Source organism: Lagenorhynchus albirostris, chromosome 2 (genome assembly GCF_949774975.1).
Source record: "Lagenorhynchus albirostris chromosome 2, mLagAlb1.1, whole genome shotgun sequence".
NCBI classification, from domain to species: domain Eukaryota; kingdom Metazoa; phylum Chordata; class Mammalia; order Artiodactyla; family Delphinidae; genus Lagenorhynchus; species Lagenorhynchus albirostris.
This window is the reverse complement of record NC_083096.1, coordinates 103782123-103789977: the sequence shown is the minus strand read 5'-3', so window position 1 is coordinate 103789977 and position 7855 is coordinate 103782123. Positions and strand designations below refer to the sequence as shown.

The 7855-nt window shown below is 40.9% G+C and overlaps 1 pseudogene; it reads left to right on the top strand.

Annotated features, from left to right (window-relative positions):
* The first annotated feature begins 1179 nt into the window (after positions 1-1179).
* Positions 1180-2431, top strand: LOC132515501 (poly(rC)-binding protein 1-like; annotated as a pseudogene).
* Positions 2432-7855: the final 5424 nt, after the last annotated feature.

Sequence of the window (7855 nt, the reverse complement as noted above, 5' to 3'; positions counted from 1 at the left end):
GAACTAGATGACTATGGCGTTTCAATCCTGCTTGATAAACAGTCTCTTCCCCTGGTCCATCTGACACAGCCCGGCTGGTTTGCAGGGCCGGCAATCGCCTACTGTGTCTCTAGAGAAAGGCTCTGAATGGTCAGCGAGGAGCTGCCACAGAGCTCTTGGCAGCCCGTCCCAGGTTTGCAGGAAGGGTTTTGGGGAATTTTGAGGACATCTATTCTTCTATGCAGGGATTTACAGGCTTTCTCTGTTAAGGAACTTTAACATTCTAAGCAGCTGCTTGAGTTTCTTGGAGGGAACGAATGTATTACTTCCACTCTAAGCCAGGCTCTTCCCTTGGGGCTGGGCCAAGGCCTGTTGCTGCCAGTGCGCAGGGCCTAGGGGACCACTACAGCATTGGATTTGTCTAGAACAGCCTATTTTTAGCTGTTGGGTGAATCAAAATGATATTTGTATCACACCACCTAAGTCAACCAAGCTAGGCTGCTGTAATGTAACCAAGATACAGACTAATTTGAGGCACCTAATGGTAGGGGGCAGTGGGCTGCACTGCTAGACAGCTCTGCTCCACACACACACTCAGGGCCCAGAGTCTTTCCATCTTGTGGCTCTGCCATCCTGAATCCTTAAGCTTGTTTCCATGGTTACCACAAAAGCAAGTTCCAGTCAGCAGAGTTGGGGAAAGAGCATGGAGGGGCCCTCCTGGTCCGATGTCACACCTGTCACTTCCACTCCATTCTGCTAAAGAGAGCATAGTGACCAGGCCACATGTGCCACAAGGCTTGAGTAACGCTGTCTCTACCTGGGCAACTTGGCACCAAGTCACCGCTCTATTATTGTGGAAGAAGAAGTGAATGGATGTAGTGCATAGCTAGCAGCCTCCCCATAGCCTATTCTTTTAAATCATTAAGATACTTTACGAGTTCTGTGTTCAAAGCCTGCCCTCGGGGCTGGATTCATGGGTGGGAGGCCTGTGCGCTTGTGCTTGGTTTAATGCCCGGCTATTGCCATTTGAAATTCTAAATAATTTTTTAATAAGCTTTCATTTTTCACTGGGCCCGCAAAATTATGTAGCCAGTTCTGCCTGCCATTTCCCAAATTAGCATTTTCATTCTACCCTATTCAATATTAACTGAAAATCCATTTTATAGTAAGACAATCACGAAAGGTCACAGGAGAGATGGGATGCAAAGGTGAGTAAGGTTCAATATCTGGCATCTTCCAATTCAGCAGAGGGGTGAGAGAAGTGGAGTAGTTCTCATTCAGAAGAGTCTTCCACACGCTGCTGTGGATATTCCTGGGGTGGCCTCTGATGGTGGTGGTGTTGTCAGGGGGTAGCGGGTGCTGGTGTCATATATTAGCTCTGGATACGATAGTTTTTAAATGAATTGTTTCCAGCCTACAACAAATAGAGAGAGTAATCTTACAACTATCTATGTATCCACCCCTTAGTTTTGTCAACTCTTAATATGTTACCATGCTTGCTTCAGATATTTTTAAGAAATTTGAAAATTACACATATAGTTGAGGCTCCTTTGTGTCTCTTCCTGAATCTCATTCCCCTCCCTCCCACCTAGAAGCGATCATGTCCTAAATTTGGTGTTCATATTCCTCAAGCATAGCATTTTTCACTGCTTATATATGTATCTATAAATAATTTTTAGTACTTTCACATGTTTTAAATTTTATAAAAATAGCAGCATACCCTATTCATTCATTAATTCAACAAATACTTACTGAGTAGCTACTATGGCCAGACACTGTTTTTGGCATTGGGGGTGGGGGAAATGCTGGCCAAGTCCACAGAGAGGGCTGTCACCATTGCTGGTGTGCTGCAGTCTGTCACCGAGTGTACCAAGCAGATCTGCCTAGGCATGCGGGAGATGCTCTCCCAGTCCCCAGAATGGAGAGTCAAGACCATTTTGTACCAGCCCATGCCAGATAGCTCTCTAGTCATCTGTGAGGGTGGCCAAGTTTGGTGCAGAGATGCTGCAGGCTACCCCACACCATCTATGACCTGAAGGGACCACCTCTAAATGCCCTACTCAATTCAAGGACAACACACCATTTCTCCACTCCATCTGGCTAAGCTGAACCCGGTGGCAAGACAACATTCTCACTTTGCCGTGATGCACGGCGAGACTGGATTTACCAGAATTGACTCCAGCCTTCCAGAGATCAAGGCTATTGGGCAAGTTTGGATGCATTTAGTCAAACTACCCATGAATTCACCATTCCAAATAGCTTAATTGGCTGCATAGTCAGGCACCAAGGCACCAACATTAATGACATCTGCCAGATGTCCAGGGCCTAGATCAGAACTGCCAACCCAGTGGAAGGCTCTCCTGGAAGGTAGATTACTGTCACTGGTTCTGTTGCCAGTATTAGTCTGGCCCGGAATCTAATCAATGCCAGGCTATCCTCTGAGAAGGCATGAGGTGCAGCTAGAATGGTGTAGGTTCACTCATAACCCCTTTATGCTGTATTCTCACAATCCAGCTGTGTAATTTCTGGCCAGTCATTTCCAGGTTTTAAATTATTTCTAAGTGTTCAGTTTCTACACAACTTTATCTTCCCCAGGAATTTAAAAATCACATTCTCTGTTCAGTTGTTAATGCTGGGATTCATATTTAGCTTATTTTATCAGCTTTTCTCTGTTTTTAGGTTTTTTTTTGGTTTTTTGGATCATGGATTTTATTTATATTTGTTGATAAGAAATGTAAGAGCAGAATGTTAAATTCAGTTTAGTTCTGTAATGTCAAGAATTAAAAATAAAAAACGGTTTGGTTAGTAACAACCAGAAAAAGTAAGAGACTAAACAAAAATTCCTGCCCTCAAGCATTCTAGAGGAGCAGAGAGACAATAAGCAAGAAGAGAAAGTAAAAACATATAGAATGTTTGATAGTGATAACTGCTAAGGATATAAGAAAAAGCAGAGAAGGGGGTATGATGTCAGGATGGGGATGGGCAGTTGAAATTTTAGACTGAGTAGCCAGGAAGGCCTTGCTTTTTCTATCCTGCTGCCATTAGATATTTTTTCTAACCATTAAGTTTTGAGATTTATCAATTTTGAAATACATACTTTTAATTAGTTCCTTTCCACTGCTTCAGGACATCAATAGCATGAATTGGACATAATTCATTTATCAATTCTTTGATTAATATCCAGATTGATTTTTGATATTCTGCTCTTAGAAACAAGGCTACAAAGAGTACACCTGACCGTGTCTCCACATGCCCTAATACAGAATAGGCCTAGGAGGAGACTGTTGGGCCAGTGGACATGCGTGTCTTCAACTTCATTAGATGTTTCCAAACTGCTGTTCAAAATGATCATATCCATGTACACTCTGCAGAAAAGGGCTGCCATAGCAGACCTGAAGCTGCTGCATTCTAGAAGGGCCTGCCTGCTAGGTTGGCCCTTGGCTGGTGCCTGCGAACTCAGATTTCTGGAGTGTTCTCACTGTTCTTTAACAGATAAGGGTGGTTACCTGTGCCTCAACTGTGCAACACTGTTGTTTATGCAGAGCACCTGCTTTCCCTCTGGGAGTCTGGAATTTTGGAACCTGCTAGTTGGAAAGTGCTTATGTGACAAAATAAAAACCTTGGGTGTTGCGTCACTAATGGGCTTCCCGGGGCAGAAACACCCATGTGTTGCTGTGTTTTTGCTGCTGTGAAATGACTTTTTATTTGGATTTTCATTTCCTTGACTATTAGTGAGGTTAAGCATCTTTTCGTATGTTTAGTGACTGTCTGAGTTCCTCTTCTGTGATGTGCCTATCATATTCTTTGCTCACTTTTCTTTTGGGTGTTTGTCTTATCTTACTGCATCATAGGAGTTCTTTATATCTGGATACTAACCTTCTGTTCCTTCTGTGTATTGAAAAATAATTTCTCTTTAGGGTCCGTCTTTATTTTTTAGAGTGTGTTTTGTTTTATGGAAGTTTTTCACTTTAATGTATTCAAGTTAATTATTCTTTCCCCTGTGGTATGTGTGTGTGTGCGCACGTGCACATGTGTTTGTCTTGTTGTGTGTCTTCTTCTTTTTTAAATTTAATTTATATTTTTATACAGCAGGTTCTTATTAGTCATCAATTTTATACACATCAGTGTATACATGTCAATCCCAATCGCCCAACTCATCACATCACCACCCCCACCCCCTGCCGCTTTCCCCCCCTTGGTGTCCATACGTTTGTTCTCTACATCTGTGTCTCAACTTCTGCCCTGCAAACCGGTTCACCTGTACCATTTTTCTAGGTTCCTGCAACTTTACCAAATTCATTGCTTAGCTCTAGTAGTTTTCTGGTGGCATCTTTAGGATTCTCTATGTATAGTATCATGTCATCTGCAAACAGTGACAGTTTTACTTCTTCTTTTCCTATTTGGATTCCTTTTACTTCTTTTTCTTCTCTGATTGCCGTGGCTAGGACTTCCAAAACTATGTTGAATAATAGTGGTGAGAGTGGACATCCTTGTCTTCTTCCTGATCTTAGAGGAAATGCTTTCAGTTTTTCACCATTGAGAATGATGTTTGCTGTGGGTTTGTTGTACATGGCCTTTATTATGTTGAGGTAGGTTCCCTCTCTGCCCACTTTCTGGAGAGTTTTTATCATAAATGGGTGTTGAATTTTGTCAAAAGCTTTTTCTGCCTCTGTTGAGATGATCACATGGTTTTTGTTCTTCAATTTGTTAATATGGTGTATCATACTGATTGATTTGCATATATTGAAGAATCCTTGCATCCCTGGGATAAATCCCACCTGATCATGGTGTATGATCCTTCTAATGTGTTGTTGGATTCTGTTTGCTAGTATTTTGTTGAGGATTTTTGCATCTATATTCATCAGTGATATTGGTCTGTAATTTTCTTTTTTTGTAGTATCTTTGTCTGGTTGTGATGGGTGATGGTGGCCGCATAGAATGAGTTTGGGAGTGTTCCTTCTTCCTCAATTTTTTGGAAGAGTTTGAGAAGGATCGGTGTTAGCTCTTCTCTAAATGTTTGATAGAATTCACCTGTGAAGCCATCTGGTCCTGGACTTTTCTTTGTTGGAAGATTTTTCATCACAGTTTCAATTTCATTACTTGTGATTGGTCTGTTCATATTTTCATTTCTTCCTGGTTCAGTCTTGGAAGGTTATGCTTTTCTAAGAATTTGTCCATTTCTTCCAGGTTGTCCATTTCATTGGCATAGAGTTGCTTGCAGTAGTCTCTTAGGATGCTTTGTATTTCTGCGGTGTCTGTTGTAACTTCTCCTTTTTCATTTCTAATTTTATTGATTTGAGTCCTGTCCCTCTTTTTCTTGATGAGTCTGGCTAATGGTTTATCAATTTTGTTTATCTTCTCAAAGAACCAGCATTTAGTTTTATTGATCTTTGCTATTGTTTTCTTTGTTTCTATTTCATTTATTTCTGCTCTGATATTTATGATTTCTTTCCTTCTGCTAACTTTGGGTTTTGTTTGTTCTTCTTTCTCTTGTTCCTTTAGGTGTAAGGTTAGATTGTTTATTTGAGATTCTTCTTGTTTCTTGAGGTATAGCTATAAACTTCCCTCTTAGAACTGCTTTTGCTGCATCCCATAGGTTTTGGATCATCGTGTTTTCATTGTCATTTGTCTCTAGGGATTTTTTGATTTCCTCTTTGATTTCTTCAGTGATCTCTTGGTTATTTAGTAACGTATTGTTTAGCCTCCATGTGTTTGTGTTTTTTACATTTTTTTCCCCTGTAATTCATTTCTAATCTCATAGCATTGTGGTCAGAAAAGATGCTTGATATGATTTCAATTTTCTTAAATTTACTGAGCCTTTATTTGTGACCCAAGATGTGATCTATCCTGGAGAATGTTCTGTGCGCACTTGAGAAGAAAGTGTAATCTGCTGTTTTGGGGTGGAATGTCCTATAAATATCAATTAAATCTATCTGGTCTATCATGTCATTTAAAGCTTCTGTTTCCTTATTTATTTTCATTTTGGATGATCTGTCCATTGGCGTAAGCGAGTTGTTAAAGTCCCTCACTATTATTGTGTCACTGTCGATTTCCCCTTTTATAGCTGCTAGCAATTGCCTTACGTATTGAGGTGCTCTGATGTTGGGTGCATATATATTTATAATTGTTATATCTTCTTCTTGGATTGATCCCTTGATATTATGTAGTGTCCTTCCTTGTCTCTTGTAACATTCTTTATTTTAAAGTCTATTTTATCTGATATGAGTTTTGCTACTCCAGCTTTCTTTTGATTTCCATTTGCATGGAATATCTTTTTCCATCCCCTCACTTTCAGTCTGTATGTGTCCCTAGGTCTGAAGTGGGTCTCTTGTAGACAGCATATAAATGGGTCTTGTTTTTGTATCCATTCAGCCAGTCTGTGTCTTTTGGTTGGAGCATTTAATCCATTTATGTTTAAGGTAATTATCGATACGTATGTTCCTATGACCATTTTCTTAATTGTTTTGGGTTTGCTTTTGTAGGTCCTTTTCTTCTCTTGTGTTTCCACTTAGAGAAGTTCCTTTAGCATTTGTTGTAAAGCTGGTTTGGTGGTGCTGAATTCTCTTAGCTTTTGCTTGTCTGTAAAGCTTTTGATTTCTCCATCGAATCTGAAAGAGATCCTTGCCGGGTAGAGGAATCTTGGTTGTAGGTTCTTCTCTTTCATCACTTTAAGTATACCATGCCACTCCCTTCTGGTTTGCAGAGTTTCTGCTGAGAAATCAGCTGTTAACCTTATGGGAGTTCCCTTGTATCTTATTTTTCATTTTTCCCTTGCTGCTTTCAATAATTTTTCTTTGTCTTTAATTTTTGCCAATTTTATTACTATGTGTCTCAGCATGTTTCTCCTTGGGTTTATCCTGTATGGGACTTGCTGCGCTTCCTGGACTTGGATGGCTATTTCCTTTCCCATGTTAGGGAAGTTTTCGACTATAATCTCTTCAAATATTTTCTCAGGTGTTTTCTCTCTCTCTTCTCCTTCTGGGACCCCTATAATGTGAATGTTGTTGCGTTTAATGTTGTCCCAGAGGTCTCTTAGGCTGTCTTCATTTCTTTTCATTCTTTTTTCTTTATTCTGTTCCGCAGCAGTGAATTCCACCATTCTGTCTTCCAGGTCACTTATCTGTTCTTCTGCCTCAGTTATTCTGCTATTGATTCCTTCTAGTGTAGTTTTCATTTCAGTTATTTTTTTGTTCATCTCTGTTTGTTTGTTAATTCTTCTAGGTCTTTGTTAAATATTTCTTGTATCTTCTTGATCTTTGCCTCCATTCTTTTTCCAAGGTTCTGAATCATTTTCACTATCATTATTCTGAATGCTTTTTCTGGAAGATTGCCTATATCCACTTCATTTAGTTGTTTTTCTGGGGTTTTATCTTGTTCCTTCATCTGGTACATAGCCCTCTGCCTTTTCATCTTGTCTATCTTTCTGTGAATGTGGTTTTTGTTCCACAGGCTGCAGGATTGTAGTTCTTCTTGCTTCTGCTGTCTGCCCTCTGGTGGATAAGGCTATCTAAGAGGCTTGTGCAAGTTTCCTGATGGGAGGGACTGGTGGTGGGTAGAGCTGGCTGTTGCTCTGGTGGGCAGAGCTCAGTAAAACTTTAATCCTCTTGACTGCTGATGGGTGGCTGGGTTCCCTCCCTGTTGGTTGTTTGGCCTGAGGCAACCCAAAACTGGAGCCTACCTGGGCTCTTCGGTGGGACTAATGGCAGACTCTGGGAGGGCTCACACCAAGGAGTACTTCCCAGAACTTCTGCTGCCAGTGCCCTTGTCCCCACGGTGAGCCACAGCCACCCCCTGCCTCTGCAGAAGACCTTCCAACACTAGCAAGTAGGTCTGGTTCAGTCTCCCCTGGGGTCACTACTCCTTCCCCTGGGTCCCA